Source organism: Nothobranchius furzeri, chromosome 14 (assembly GCF_043380555.1).
Source record: "Nothobranchius furzeri strain GRZ-AD chromosome 14, NfurGRZ-RIMD1, whole genome shotgun sequence".
NCBI lineage: Eukaryota > Metazoa > Chordata > Actinopteri > Cyprinodontiformes > Nothobranchiidae > Nothobranchius > Nothobranchius furzeri.
In genome coordinates this window covers 17,697,205-17,711,988 of record NC_091754.1, presented here as the reverse complement: position 1 = coordinate 17,711,988, position 14,784 = coordinate 17,697,205, and the positions used below count along the sequence as shown (strand labels likewise).

At 41.9% G+C, this 14,784-nt stretch overlaps 1 protein-coding gene across 1 annotated transcript in view; it reads right to left on the bottom strand.

Annotated features, from left to right (window-relative positions):
- map3k13 (mitogen-activated protein kinase kinase kinase 13) overlaps positions 1-12,336 on the bottom strand; it is a 70,062-nt gene extending 57,726 nt beyond the window's left edge. The window contains exon 1 of the mRNA XM_054747008.2: positions 12,223-12,336. The gene's annotated coding sequence lies outside the window, so the exon portion shown is untranslated. The remainder of the gene's footprint in view (positions 1-12,222) is intronic.
- Between the last annotated feature and the right edge of the window lie 2,448 nt (positions 12,337-14,784).

Below are 14,784 nucleotides of genomic sequence, written 5' to 3'. Positions count from 1 at the left end.
GGGGGTGCAGCTGTGGTTGGGACAATTACATTAACTGATGGACGACTTGTAAATAAATAGTTTATAAATAAGGTAGAAATAAGTTCCTCACGCTGATAAATAATAACTAATCTCTCTGAGGACACGGTGCTAGTGCACTCTCCTACAGCACCTTGACAGACTCAATAAATGTTATGCAACATTTTGTGAACATCAATTTATTTGCATTTATTTGTTATAAATGCCACTGTATAATTCTTGCTGTCAGTATTTGCAATATATTGGTATTTGGGTCTGTACTGGTTAGACTTAAATTAGTTAAACCAAGGTCTATAGCCCTTAGGTCATAGACTATGAGCTGTAAGTATATTGGTCTTTTATACTGGGAATCAGGAGTTATTTTAGTGATCATCTTGTTCTTATTTTTGTCCTGATTGTGCCCTGAGCAATTTTATGACTGAATAAAAACAAATAAAATCAACATAAATTGAAAAATCGTCCTAAATCTCAATTTCAGTCACCATAATCGTGATTATTATTTTTGCCATAATCGAGCAGCCCTAATTCAAAATGTCAAAATATGGCTGATCCGCTTTAATTTTTGAGATATTCTTGTTTGACACAACTGACCAACCTAATTTGAAGCAGCTGTCAACATTTTCACACATAATGTTTAAAGTGTGCATGATATGAGATGCTTCCTGAACATCCCTATTCCTATCCTGCTGTGGAGTTGCTAATGCTAATGGTTAGCTCCTACTAGATGAAACTCTGCTATCTCCTGGATGCTGAACAACAGCTTCCACTTGTCACGACCCAAGGTGGCCGAGTCCATGAATGCTAATTTTCAATGTTACGTAGATTTAAGCAGCTTTTCAAATCCAAGTATTTCCTCATCAATAGAGCTTGATCACACTTGATTACACATAGCATTCTGAGATGTGCGCGGACATGAGTGTAAACAAACCACCAACAAGACCATCTTCACGTTTAGGCTACATGTTAAACTCAGAGTGATTCCAGTCCCAAAACCACACAACTACCTTGTGGATAAATTTATTTGTCTATAACCGATGCCGGAACACACACCAGCTCAGGTGGTTTGTTAGATTTACATAAACAGAGGGATTCTGTCCCTGATGCAGAGAGACAGATAATACTTGGGCAGATTAACGTGCCGCTGAGCCCACCAACAAATCAAACCCTGACCAATCTGCACCGAGAGGAAATTACGTAACAATAGCCGTTCAACACCTCCCGGATGGTTCGGCCCGCAACAATCCCATCCATCCTGATGTCCTCATGGGGATTCGGCTGGTCTGTCCTCCCTCTCAGCACGTTGCGCTGGTTAATCCGAGCATGATTTAACAATCTGCTCGCAGAGACAGACGCCACAGTCAACGCAAAAGTGTTAAGACAAACTAGATGCGGGTTGCATGCGAAAAACCTAAAAGTTTAAAAGGTAATGATAATAATAAGACCCGTAATCTTCTTCTGCTCTGCTACACGTTTAGGTCACGCGGCGTGTGCTACACATCAGACCACCACTTACTCACGGATGCACGAGAACACATTAGTGCTTATTTCTATAAATAACAGTGCATCTTTTGTCTATTTTCCACTCTAAACTTGCACACATCAGAGGTACTCCAATACAGCTTGTATGACTTGCACTGTGACTCCGGCTCCTCCACTCGTGTGTGTTAATATGCTCCCCATGAGGCGCTGCAGGCTGTGGTAATTATAGAAGCCCGGCTTGTACAAATATCACCAAGAAGGACATTTAAAACTGAGCGCTGCATGAAAACGACGTGCAGAAAATACACTGCAGGGACAAACATATAATGGACATCCAACATGACCGTTTTTTTTTTATTAAACTTGTTTTTTTCAGCTCATTTAGGAAGGGTTTTTTAAAACAATTTGAGGCTCATGAAGCTCAGTCCAGACAGATGTAAAGTTCAACAATGGCGGGCTAATATAACCCCATGTCCAGATAGAAAAGGGATGTAGAGCTTAACCCACTTCTTAACAAAAATCCCAGTCCTCAAACAGCCTGACCAGCGAGCCTCATGGAAGTGTGTCAAAAACACTTTGGCAGACGGGTCCAAATGACAGACAAACCCAGAAGAAGGGTGGCGATGGTTGTTTTAACCTTGCTGGGCCGTCATTACTGGCATTTACTGGTCTGATGCGGATGTGAGAAGAGCCAGGCGGGCTCTCAAACTGTGTGCAAAGACGGGATGGAGGCAGGGCCCGTGGAGCTCAGACTGTGTCATTACTGAAATGTCAGTCAGCAGGAAGAGGAATGAGAAGGCCAGAGGGAGGAGGGGGGAGGGAGGGAGGGGATGGAGACAGAAATTGGAAAAATAGATGGATAAGGACTTTTACATCCCCCTTAGTTGCTTGGCTGCATATTAGGGAATCAAGAGGAGGTTTTATGACACGTGTGATTAAAGTTTTAGGCCAATTTTATTGATAACTGATCAACAATGTCTCAAAATCCAAAACATCTTCCATCACCACTGTGACAACCCTCCGAGGGTGTAAAATGATCAGTAATTAATCAACAAATGCATCTTTGTGCAGCAATTCCATCCCTAAACCAACAAAACAGCAATCCCACCACAAAAGTGTTACAGCTGTTGCGGTTTGTCCCAGAAAGCTGACTCTGCAGAGGACAATCAGGCCCTGTCCACACGTAGCTGGGGATCTGCCAAAACGTAGATATTTTTCTACGTTTTGGCCTGTCATCCACACGAAAACGAAGTTTTTTCACACGAAAACGGATCTTTTTAAAAACTCCGGCCAAAGTGAAGATCTGCGTTTTCTCCGTTTTGGGTGTCTGTGTGTGGACAGACAAAACTGGAGTTTTAAGGTCCGCAACGTCACTTTCCGCGACAAAAAAATGCTGACATCACGTGTGCGACCTGTGTTTACACTAGCCGACATCATGGATGCCCTCAGAGCTGCGCTCGCTTTATCAATTGTCCAAGCGCTTTTTGCTTGTTTGTTTTTGCAAGCGGAATTACTGCTCCTTGCGGAAGACCACAGACGAAGGACGAGGTTAAGAACGGGGGAAGTACTGCCGCCTACAGGTCTGGCATGTCCTTAACAACGTATTTATCCGGGTACGTGTGGACAGTGGTTTTTTTTAATAAACAGGGTGGTGTGGATGCAAGTTTTTGGAGGGGTGGATTTTCGTTTTTTAAAAAACCCGGCTACGTGTGGACTAGGCCTCAGTGCTTTGCCTCCTCCTCCTACCTGCACAGCTGCTTACACTTGAGCTGATCACCTCCGGAGCAGCATAAAAGGGAGAGCTGCCAGGAGGAAGGGAGAGACTGGATCTGCGCCGGTTCTCTCATGTGCTCCATTTGTTTGTGTTTTAATGGCTTTTAAAAGGGTTTTAGTTGTTTAGGCTTGGTGAAGCTTAACAACTTTTAGAGGTTTTTAACAGATGATGGACCAGAGCGCTGGCTTCCTCTTGGCTCCCAAACTTGTGTATAGTCAGTGGACTTTGTGTGTGAATGTTTGGGAGCATTGGGATGTCTGTTGTAAACATAAACCCATGGCCATTTTAACGATGTGTTTGAAGTACTTTTAGATTTGGAGCTTTTTGTTTTTTTTACAATCCTTTAATAAAATCCGTTGTTTACAATTTTAACACCTGAAACACATGCCTCTGTGTTACTCCCTGTCCTTCTCCTTTTCCACACAAAAATAACAGCGTTCAAACCCACACTAGTGTTTTTACTTAATCCAGCCGTAATCTCTTTAAAGACAAATCTGAAAAGAATAAGCAAAGATGTGATTTATGGTCCGAGTTTGTTCAACCACATATGCTTTTGGTGCATTAATGTGATAAAAAAAAGAATTTATTGCATCTGTGAATATTTGTGGACAAATAAAATAGTAAAATAAGCAGTAAAAATAATTATCTACAGTGGGGCAAAAAAGTATTTAGTCAGCCACCGATTGTGCAAGTTCTCCCACTTAAAATGATGACAGAGATCAGTAATTTTCATCATAGGTACACTTGAACTGTGAGAGACAGAATGTGAAAAAAAATCCATGAATTCACGTGGCAGGATTTTTAAAGAATTTATTTGTAAATCAGGGTGGAAAATAAGTATTTGGTCAATAACAAAAATTCAACTCAGTACTTTGTAACATAACCTTTGTTGGCAATAACAGAGGTCAAACGATTACTATAGGTCTTTACCAGGTTTGCACACACAGTAGCTGGTATTTTGGCCCATTCCTCCATGCAGATCTTCTCGAGAGCAGTGATGTTTTGGGGCTGTCACCGAGCAACACGGACTTTCAGCTCCCTCCACAGATTTTCTATGGGGTTGAGGTCTGGAGACTGGCTAGGCCACTCCAGGACTTTCAAATGCTTCTTACGGAGCCACTCCTTTGTTGCCCGGGCAGTGTGTTTGGAATCATTGTCGTATTGGAAGACTCAGCCACGTTTCATCTTCAAAGCTCTCACTGATGGAAGGAGGTTTTGGCTCAAAATCTCACGATACATGGCCCCATTCATTCTGTCCTTAGCACGGATCAGTCTTCCTGTCCCCTTAGCAGAAAAACAGCCCCAAAGCATGATGTTCCCACCCCCATGCTTCACAGTAGGTATGGTGTTCTTGGGATGCAACTCCGTATTCTTCTTCCTCCAAACACGACGAGTTGAGTTTATACCAAAAAGTTCTACTTTGGTTTCATCTGACCACATGGCATTCTCCCAATCCTCTGCTGTATCATCCATGTGCTCTCTGGCAAACTTCAGACGGGCCTGGACATGCACTGGCTTCAGCAGCGGAACACGTCTGGCACTGCAGGATTTGATTCCCTGCCGTTGTAGTGCATTACTGATGGTGACCTTTGTTACTGTGGTCCCAGCTCTCTGCAGGTCATTCACCAGGTCCCCCCGTGTGGTTCTGGGATTCTTGCTCACCGTTCTCATGATCGTTTTGACCCCACGGGATGAGATCTTGCGTGGAGCCCCAGATCGAGGGAGATTATCAGTGGTCTTGTATGTCTTCCATTTTCTGATATTTGCTCCCACAGTTGATTTTTTCACACCAAGCTGCTTGCCTATTGTAGATTCACTCTTCCCAGTCTGGTGCAGGTCTACGATTCTTTTCCTGGTGTCCTTCGAAAGCTCTTTGGTCTTGGCCATAGTGGAGTTTGGAGTCTGACTGTTTGAGGCTGAGGACAGGTGTATTTTATACAGATAATGAGTTCAAACAGGTGCCATTAATACAGGTAACGAGTGGAGGACAGAAAAGCTTCTTAAAGAAGACGTTACAGGTCTGTGAGAGCCAGAGATTTTCCTTGTTTGAAGTGACCAAATACTTATTTTCCACCCTGATTTACAAATAAATTCTTTAAAAATCCTGCCATGTGAATTTATGGATTTTTTTTCACATTATGTCTCTCACAGTTGAAGTGTACCTATGATGTAAATTACTGACCTCTGTCATCATTTTAAGTGGGAGAACTTGCACAATTGGTGGCTGACTAAAGACTTTTTTGCCCCACTGTATATATATATTTTTTGTAATTAATCATTTCCTTTTGTGAAATTCAGCAGCATGAAGATCAATGGAGCTTTGGAAGTGCTGCTATTAACGCGACCCAGAACAGGCCAGGCGAGTATCCAGAACCGGGATTAGAGAGATTCTGCTGCTACACATGTCAATTACATTAATACAGCTTCCTGTCTGGATGCCAGCATCAGGACCGCTACTCTGCTGATGCTCAGGACTCAATGGCACAGAGGTGCAGGTGATCTGGAAACAAACACCATGTTGCACCAGTGACTCCAGGGTGACGACTTCTTTCAGAAGATGGGATTTGAGGGTAAACTACTTACGGGATCAGACTGGTGGAGCTGGGTCTATATTTTTCTTATTATTAGTCTGCTTCACGGGTGTTTACGTCGAAGTCCTCAGGTGCTAATATTTTTTGCTGTCTTCCATTTTCAGAAGGGAATTGTGACACTTGGCACACAAATGTGGCATTTCCAATTTCCAGCAGAGTGGGAAACTGCACTTTAAGTGAAACCGAGCCAAGACACACATTTCCCTCTTTATCGATATGAAGGTATGTGCAACAACGTGGCACAGATAAAGACCCAGGATTTTATTGTTACTGATGGCTTCATGAGACCAAAAGGTCACGGTAAGGCTAAACCAAACTCAATTCAAATCAATTATCTACCAAAGTCATGTTGCAAATTCTCAAGAGTTTGTGTTTTCATCATGGCTGCCATGATGAACAGGAATGAGACTTTCATCTTTTACCTTGAAGTGTGCCAAACAATCCAGCAATGCAAAAATTATCTTCTGCTGAAAATTAAAACAGTTCATGCATCAGTTTCCTTCATTTACAACAAATCTTCAACTTCATCACATTGAAATGAACAACAATCAGCACTTTGTTGGAGGAAAAGTCCAAACCACTGATCCCATGTTCACATAAACCCTGAGTCCCGGTCCGCTGTAATCGTCGGTGTTAGCTGTCTGCGTGCTGACACAAAGAACACCTGAGAGGAGCACATTTCAGCTCGGCGTTAGCAGATCGACTACACTTGGCTGATTGGTGTCGAGTGTGAACTGTGGCTGCACCGCCGTCCCACGTGGACCCCTTTACTGGAATGAGTTGCTGCTGTGCTGACGACACCCGCCGCCAGACTTTCACAGTAAAGACTGCGCTGGCGTGCCGTTGTGACACGAGTCTTCATGAAAAACGGATGAATGATTGCTTGGGATCTGTATCAGATGGGATCTGAGTACAGCTACAACCAAAAAGTCACAAGGAGCAATTGTGCAGCTTATTTGATTCTACAATAGTTTGATCAACAGAGGAGTATGTAGACAACTTAGTGCATACTAGGAGCCCAAATCATCTCACCTCCACTGTCATGCTGACAGCTAATAGATAGTCTTTGGTTTTTACAGGAGTTTTGGTTTAATTCTCTGCTAATTGTTTTTTTCTAAAGACCTAAGAAACCAACGCTGCTTCAATCTTTTCTAAGTTCTCATGTCATGAAATCTGCAAGGTGAACCGAGGCTCGTAGAACTCAAGCTGTAGCTCTGGGGCGTTTGTAATTTCTCTTTTCACGGCTTTGTTTGACTTCAGGGTGAAATCATCATCATTTATTTCTATAGCACCTTCCACTACCTTTGTAGTAGCCCAACCCGTTCCATAAGCTTGGGGTCACTAGAGAATGCACAATCACTCCCTAGATTTGTATCTAGAGCAGGGAACTTCCAAGAGTTCCCTTTCTAGGGAACGCAAGGCCCTTGATGGGGGTGCATCTATGGAGCAGTGAGGAGAGATAGTTGGGGCCCTGTACAGGTACAGCAGGGTTATTATACTCAACTGGGAGCCAGTAAAGCTGGGCCAATACAGGACTGATTTGCTCCCTCCTCCTGGTACCGGACAAGAATCTCGCTACTGAATTCTGGACAAGTTGAAGGCGGGCGAGTGCACCTGAGCTCACACCAGCATACACAGCATTGCAATGGTCAAGGCGTGACGATATAAAGGCATGTAAAACTGTTTCTAAATGGGCCCCAGACAGCACTGACTTGGTCTTAGCGATTTGTCAAAGGTGGAAAAAACAAGAGCGCACAACCATCAAAATCTGTGCATCAAACCCGAGATTAGCGTCAAGCTTTACCCCGCGGTTTGTGACAACCATCATCACACGAGGGACTAGCGAAGAGAAGTCAACCTCTGGGGCTGTACAAGCAGTCCTATCAGCGGTCAGCAAAATGACCTCAGTTTTGGTTCCCAACTCAGTCACTGCCAATTTGCATTTTTTTAATGTGTGGGCTTCGGAACGAGCCCCCGCAACGTGAGAACAAACATCTCAGCTCTAAAGCCGATCTTCATCCGCATGCGTCACACGTCACATGATCAGACAGCAGAAAATCCATGTGTTAGGAGATCGTTTTGGGCCGCTGCTGTAAAAAAAAGTGAGTTGCAAACCAGAAAAGCTTCTACCGATCACAATTCAACAACGGATTATGAAAGAACGGATAAAGCTTGAAACGCGTGGATTCTTCCTGATGTAAGAGGTGAGTCACCTCTTTGTTTTGGTTGTTTTGGCGTCGGCATCATCCTAGCGCGTAACATTCTGTGACTCTTTAAAAAAACAGTAAAAACGGTGATAAACACTGGCAGCGAAGGGCTTTACCGATCAGAAAATGGCTGGCAGCGAAAGAGTAAAGTGCAAATAACTGGAGCTCATCCATAACTTTATTTCCTTCATGCAAAATTGTCTTGGACGCTCTTGTCTGAGAAATTTGGGAAATGCATTAAATGTTTTTCCACCAATAAACGATCCTTCTTTCTAAGGTTTAATTAACTCCAAGTTGTTGGAAATTGTCTTTTTAGGACTATTTTGCAAATTGCCTAGCTGCAACTTTTCTTTAAAACACACACACACACACACACACACACACACACACACACACACACACACACACACACACACACACACACACACACACACAAATATTAACCAGATGAATTGATTTGAATTAAAATTAATATGTCCCGATTCCAAAAGCAGCTTGTTTCATTCACTTTAACAGAAACATGTGACTACACAGGGCTGTATTTCGTCTACACATATAAAAAAGTCAAAGTTATTTCATACTCGAGTCCAAAGGTCAACACATAATGACAGACTGAGTGGAGGCTTTTTATAACAGACATAAAGGACGTTAGATGAACTATTAAAGCTGTAGAATGAAAGAAAGAATATGGGAATGACTTAAGACCAAAGGTGACAGATCATCTGCTGCTGTGGCCTCCACACTCTGGACCTCTCTCCACCTGATCCTGTGGTCTCCTTTAAAGGGATACTATGCAAATTTTTCATATTTTTAAAGAATTTTCTTGAGCCAATATTCAATTCAAAGATACTTTATTAATCCCAGAGGGAAATTAGACTTTCAGTACACACAATTCTGAGATCAAACATACATACATAGGCATAGACACATGACAAGAATAGGTGACTGTGGTCATTCGCAACCCGAGTTGCACTACCTTAATGGAGATAAGAGGGTTTACATGAGGATTGGTTCAGGTGGAGGAAAAAAAGGCACTTCAGAGTTACCCTCCACAGGGAGGGCAGCTTTGCTCTGCAAAAAACACCTCAGACAGTAATGCAACAGACTTCAGACATCACACAACATAAGTGTCCACTAGGTGGGGAGGTAGGGTAGAGGACTCTCCACACATCACTGCATGCAGCCATGATAAGCAGCGCTCATCACCTCCGTTTGGACAGGGGAGGGAGGTTGTTGGGTTTAGAGAGCACAGTGACTCCTGGAAACGATTCAACGGCCTTCACCGGTCGCAGTCCCTCCCAGGCTGGGATAGAGAGACAGAGTTGCCATGGCGACTGCAGCATTCCACATTTCTTCGGAGGGGGAGTAATCACTTCAGCCTCACAAGCTCAAGGGCACCAGATTCAGATAAGAACTTGTTTTGGGGCCAGACAGAGGTAATTTCCTCTCTGTCTTAAAGTTCCGTTGGTCCTCAACCGCTCTAAATCCAATAAAGGCGTAGTTAATCTATCCCAATCCACGCTGATCTGTCAACTTTCTCCTTGATCGAATCCACCATCTGTGCCAGAGTCTGAATCTCAGCCAAAGTTCCAAGCTTACGACTCATCTCGACAATTATATGAGTTTGTGCGTTCAAAGCACGGTGTAATCCATCCCTGAGCTCCGGGATTGAGCCAATATTCCTCGACAGCTCATTAATTTTCTGGTAAGCCAGGTAACCACTCAGGCCAAAAAGCAATAAACCTGACACCAAACCTGCAAAAATAACCCTTTATAGGGTTAATGAAATGTCATTTAAGACTCTCACTGCCCTCTGTGGCCAGAATATCACACTTGCAACTTCAGAGCTGACATGCCTGGTGCTGCAGTCTGCTTCCAGCATGTTTCAGATTATGAACACAGCAAATTTGTTTGATTTAGTTACGAACCACTCCTGTAGACACTAATGAAGGCTGAGTGGACATTTCAGCTGTTAGATTAGGGTGTTAAAAAGACAAACGCACAGCGAGGAGATAAGGGCTGCCACAATTAGTCGACTCGTCACGACGTCGACATACAAAATAGTCGACTATTAATTTAATAGTCAAATTAATAGTTATCTTAATCCCTTTTATTTGATAACAGAATGATTAATTTGGTAAATAAACTAACTTTAATATATTTTATCTTTATGATAAAGCAGACCCTCAGACTTGTCAATGATCACCTGACCCTGACGTGTAGACCAGCCATGCTACAGAGGCGTACCTTGGTGTGTACTGCCATTTCCTGAGTTAAGATTGGAAGATGAAGCACTTCAACCTTGCCACCTCGCCTCTTGTGAACACAAGTCATTTCTGTGTACAATTTATTTTTGGTTTTAGGCGTCTACCTCCATTTGACTGTAGCATTTGTATTAAAAGGTTACAAAAGTTAATTAAACGTTTGATAAATCGTCTTGTCTTTATTATTAGATGGCACATAACTGATCACACTTCAAACTAGAACCTAATGATGGGTATCTTAGAGCATCCTGGTGCAATGAGCTATACTTTTATGAATGACACGTTTAGTCTAATGAGCTTTGAAAGAAAAGCGCCTGGACTTCTTTGAGTTGCTTGAAGACGTTTCACCTCTCATTCGAGAGGCTTCTTCAGTTCTAAGGTCAAATGGTGGAGAGTCCCAGATTTAAACCCAGTGGGAGTTTCCCCCCCCCCCCCCCGAAGAGGGAACAAAAGACCCCCTGATGATCTTCTACATAAACACATGAGCCAAGGTGTGAGGGTGGGTGTGGGTCCTCTCCACCATTTGACCTTAGAACTGAAGAAGCCTCTCGGATGAGAGGTGAAACGTCTTCAAGCAACTCAAAGAAGTCCAGACGCTTTTCTTTCAAAGCTCATTAGACTACAATGACCTGGATGACTGAGAACCTTCACAGACACAATGACACGTTTAGTCGACTAATTGTCAACAAAACTGGCGATTAGTCGACTATTGAAATAGTCGTTTGTGGCAGCCCTAGAGGAGATAAGTTTTGCATTTGGTTCTACTAAATGGCCACTAGGGGGTGCTTAAAGCAAGCAAAACTGCCAAGTGTGCCTTTAAAGAGCAACTCAAACTCATTCTTTCAAGCTGGCTTTTGTGCTGCTTACTCGTTAGCTTCTATACCGCTTGAGTTTCTGTCATTTCTGCCTAACTTCTGTTATTGTTTTGTTTATTATTGTGCTTGTGAAGTGCTACGTACACAAACAAAATTTCTTCATAAAAGCAGGGTGACAGTGGATCACACGCCGGTACAAAACACAGCCTGGGAAGCATGACTGTAACTGAGTTCATAGGAAAAATCCAACATAGCTCTAAAAACTTAGGGCTGCACAATATTAGGAAAACCTGCGATATGCGATAACAGTGATTAATATTGCGATGGTGATATTACTTGCGATAAATAAAAACTTAACTCAAGAACAAAAATGATCAAAACAAATAAATAAAAAAATGACGAAAAAATCATAAAAATGAGAAAAGCAAAAGATGTAGGGAAAGGGAAAAAGCAAATTAACAAGAAAAGGCGATCAGTGGATCCTGGGAAAAGCAGTGATTGTTTCTTTAACCTGACTGTATCAAATATATTGCCAATTAAACAGCAAAGTAATTACAAAATAAAAAACAACAACTTTCAGCCACAAAACATCTATCTCAACTCCAAACTAAAAACACAAAACAAACATCTCTTCAGAAAACGCTACAATTTCTCCTCAACTCCTGCCAAAACCCACATCACCCTATGATTTTCTCCTTCTCCGGGTGTAAACACACAGATAAAAAGCCCCATTGTGCATTAACAAGATCGTTCACTTGGTTACATAATGAAGGGAGTAAGAGCCTTAACCTTTAAACGCTAGCACCGTCAACCCGTTGTAATCTTCCTGTATTGTGGAACAAGAATAAATAAAAGTACAGTGGCTGAAATGGCTTTAAACAGGAGCAAATTTGCGGCTCAAAGTCCACAGATAAGTACGTCTACTGTCCTGGGTCGTCGTGCGAAACTGCAGCTCCAAGAGCTTCACACAACCGAACGGCAGCGATTCTGATCGATTAATTTAAACGCTCCATTATTATTCCAGAACAAAGCAGAAACGTTGGAAAAGTTGAATAAAAATGTAGAAATTCTCACCGTTTTGCCTTCCTGAGAGAGATATCCACCCGCTGCTGCCTCGACTCATCTATTTACTCGAATGGTACAATCTTGCGAGCGTCACACGTCACTTCCGGAAAGCGCTCAGACGCTCGTTCACCTGTAAACACTTCGTCAAAGATCGTCTATTCGCTACAGACACCAGCGAGGCGTCGGAAAACGACCAAATCTAGCTTTTTTTCAGCGAAATGAGGCCAAAAGGCTGAATTATTTTGGGTTAGATGGATGTACAAATAAACACACAACACTCACAAGCTGTGAGGAATAATTTCAAAAGGGAAGCAGTAGCTCAACAGGCAGAGAGGGTTGTCGAGTAATCGGAAGGTTGCAGGTCCGATCCTGGCTCCAGACAGAAAATGCTGCTCTTGTGAGGAAGAAGAAGAAGAAGAAAAGATCTTTTCTATAGCGCCTCTCAAGTTAAAAATAACGAGGCGCTTTAAAAAAATCAAATCATGTAAAAATATAAAAAATAATTAAAAATGGTTAAAATATATTTAAAATGAGCAAAAATAGACAATTGTGATTAAAAAATGTTAAGAGTGAGAGTGAATAGGAAAGAGGGAAATCAGTGGATCCTGAGGAAGGTGGAATAGGTGGGGAGAGCAGAATAAAGAGAGAGCAAAAGCCAGCTTGAACAAGTGAGTCTTCAGCTGCTTTTAAAGGAGACCACTGAGTCCACTGATCTCAGGCTCAGGGGGAGAGAGTTCCAGAGTCTGGGGGCCACAGCAGCAAATGATCTGTCACCTTTGGTCTTAAGCCTGGTGCGCTGCACAACCAGTAGGCTTTGGTAACTGGACCTCAGGGACCTGCTGGGGGTGTAGGAACTAAGAAGAGTCTTTGGGCAAGACACTTAACCCGCCTTGCCTGTTGGTGGTGGTCGGAGGGACTGGTGGCGCCTGTGCTTGGCAGCCTCGCCTCTGTCAGTGAGCCCCAGGGCAGCTGTAGCTACATCGTAGCTCATCATCATCAGTGTGTGAATGTGTGTGTGAATGGACCAATGATACACTGTAGTGTAAAGCGCTTTGGAGTCCTTACTCCTAGAGGCGCTATACAAGTGCGGGTCATTTATCAAAAGAACAATAGACAAGTCCGGAAAATAGTGAATTTTTCCTCATGTAAAGTTTTAATGAACAACCTCCTCACTCACTGAAAGAAATCTATGGAAGCCCACTCTGATTAACAAAATATCTTGTATCTCACAATTAGGGCTTAGTTCAGTCGTTATTATGAGATAATTATAGGTCATTTGTAATTATGATCTTGTAATTATGAGACAGAAGATGAATGGTTTTATCAGAGTGGTGGGAATGGGCGACCCTCAAAAATAAGAAATAAGTACAATAATTTTTTCAGTTTTTCTATATTTAGAGTGGGATTTTCTCAGTCCAGATATCTAGACAGACAGAAGCTGAAGCAAATGGATTTTACCCGATCACTTTGGATGGCTCGTTTGAAACGGTTTTTGCATCAACTTTGGACTATTTACACTTGTTTTATTTTTTAGACAAAAACTGATAGAGTGACTTAAGCCCTTTATTTAGAAAAATATATATTTAAATCGTCTTCGATGGTGTACGGTAGACCGCCTCGTTGACTGACATCTGTTGGTGAGTAGTCACGTTCGTTGTCCAATAGCATGAAAGTTTGAAAGACAACTGTAGATCCAGTCCCATGACTGAGCTCTCTATGGGTCGTGGCCAGACTACAAACTGACGCCCCCCCAAAAATTGCTGCCCCCCCCAGGAAAAGCCAGTGTTAATAAGTCATATTAATGTTCACTCAAACCATAAATTTATCTTATTTATTCAAGACATAAATGTACAACAAAATAAAACTAATACAATTAATGAGTAAAGAAAAAATCTGTATGAAAAAATACATATGCTCTGCTGCTCACCATTAAAAAACAAGTTTTTATCTTCATAGTTTTTGTGAACACAGCAACAGGTGAATTAAACTAAAAAAAAAAAAGTTAAAATAAAAATTGAAATAACTGAGATGCATTTTTCTGAAATGTTTCTGTTTGTAAATTTTAAGTTAAATGTTTTGGATACATACAGTTTAAATAAATAAATAACTAAAAACGAATAAAGCAGCAATGCAATGCATCACCGCAGGCTAAACTCTCTGAGTTACCACAAGGACCAGTTTGGTGTGCCACCCCAAAAATTTATTTGGCCCAGTCTGGTCACCCCTGTCAAAAGTTTCTGGAGGCACCCCTGTTGCCATGCTAGGATCTTATTACTTCTCCTGGTTAAATTTGTCCTCAACATAGCCTCTCAAATGCAGTGATGATTCTCTGTCTGCAATAATTTTTAGTATGGCTTGCTTGAGAGTCGCACCAATAATGAATCCATCTACAGTTTACTTTTAGACCTGTTTTAGTTCTATGCAGCATTGTGGAAATTTTTGATGATTCAAATTCAGTTTGAAATCAATTCAAATATACTTTTTTTGATCCCAGATGGAATTAAAAATTTTTAGCCAAATTTAAAAACTGCTACAACTGTTACAGGACTTACAATAATAATAATAATAATA